At 36.6% G+C, this 1,793-nt stretch overlaps 1 pseudogene; it reads left to right on the top strand.

Moving 5' to 3' along the window:
- Positions 1-1,202: 1,202 nt before the first annotated feature.
- LOC132521511 (mitochondrial import inner membrane translocase subunit TIM14-like) lies at positions 1,203-1,578 on the top strand (annotated as a pseudogene).
- The last annotated feature ends 215 nt before the right edge of the window (positions 1,579-1,793 follow it).

The raw sequence follows: 1,793 nt of genomic DNA, 5'->3' as shown, positions 1-1,793 counted from the left end.
TAAAATACCTAGGAATAAACCTACCTAAGGAGACAAAAGACCTGTATTCACAAAACTATAAGACACTGATGAAAGAAATTAAAGATGATACCAACAGATGGAGAGCTATACCATGTTCTTGGACTGGAAGAATCAACACTGTGAAAATGACTCTACTACCCAAAGCAATCTACAGATTCAATGCAATCCTTATCAAACTACCAATGACATTTTTCACAGAACTAGAACAAAAAAAATATCACAATTTGTATGGAAACACAAAAGACCCCGAATAGCCAAAGCAATCTTGGGAAAGAAAAAACAGAACTGGAGGAATCAGGCTCATTGACTTCCGACTATACTACAAAGCTACAGTGATCAAGACAGTATGGTACTGGCACAAAAACAGAAATATAGATCAATGGAACAGGATAGAAAGCCCAGAGATAAACCCACGCACATATGATCACCTTATCTTTGATAAAGGAGGCAAGGATATACAATAGAGAAAAGACAGCCTCTTTAATAAGTGGTGCTGGGAAAACTTGACAGGTACATGTAAAAGAATGAAATTAGAACACTCCCTAACACCATACACAAAAATAAACTCAAAATGGATTAAAGACCTAAATGTAAGGCCAGACACTATCAAACTCTTAGAGGAAAACATAGGCAGAACACTCTATGACATACATCACAGCAAGATCCTTTTTGACCCACCTCCTAGAGAAACGGAAATAAAAACAAAAATAAACAAATGGGACCTAATGAAACTTCAAAGCTTTTGCACAGCAAAGGAAACCATAAACAAGACCAAAAGACAACCCTCAGAATGGGAGAAAATATTTACAAATGAAGCAACTGACAGAGGATTAATCTCCAAAATTTACAAGCAGCTCATGCCGCTCAATATCAAAAAAACAGGGGGTGGTGGTGTGAGGAATTGGGCGATTGCGATTGACATGTATACACAGATGTGTAGAAAATTGATGACTAAAAAGAACCTCTGAGACATATATATATATATATCAAAAAACAAACAACCCAATCCAAAACTGGGCAGAAGACCTAAATAGACATTTCTCCAAAGAAGATATACAGATTGCCAACAAACACATGAAAGGATGCTCAACATCACTAATCATTAGAGAAATGCAAATCAAAACTACAATGAGGGTAGTAGAGGTGTAGAATTGGTGGGGTGGGATGAACCGTGCTCCTGGTGGAAGCAGAAGAGCCGAGTGGGAACCATTGCCAGTACAGTGGTAGGAGTTGGACTGACCATTGCTGCTGCAGGATTTGCAGACCGTTACACTTTGCAAGACTTGAAGCATATGGAGCCTCAAGTGAAACAAGTTTTTCAAAGTCTACCAAAATCTGCCTTCAGTGGTGGCTATTACAGAGGTGGGTTTGAACCCAAAATGACAAAATGGGAAGCAGCATTAATACTAGGTGTAAGCCCTACTGCCAATAAGGGAAAATAGAGATGCTCATTGACAAATTATACTTTTAAATCACCCAGACAAGGGAGGATCTCCTTATATAGCAGCCAAAATCAATTAAGCTAAAGATTTACTAGAAGGTGAAGCTAAAAAATGAAGTAAATGTATGATGAATTTTAAGTTCTTACTCATTTATGTATATGAGTACCAGCTTTTTATAATAAAATGCCTCAAAACTACACATTTTAAAAATTGGCATAAGCTAAATCAAAGCCTTCATATAAATTTGAGGATTTAAAATCAGATTATAGAATATTTGTAGGTTAATACTCAATAATTATGGATAAATGCATGCCATTTGAAGTGTTGTTC

This window comes from Lagenorhynchus albirostris, chromosome 6 (genome assembly GCF_949774975.1).
Source record: "Lagenorhynchus albirostris chromosome 6, mLagAlb1.1, whole genome shotgun sequence".
Taxonomy (NCBI): Eukaryota; Metazoa; Chordata; class Mammalia; order Artiodactyla; family Delphinidae; genus Lagenorhynchus; species Lagenorhynchus albirostris.
The sequence above is the reverse complement of the archived record's forward strand: the minus strand, read 5'-3'. Positions and strand labels throughout refer to the sequence as shown.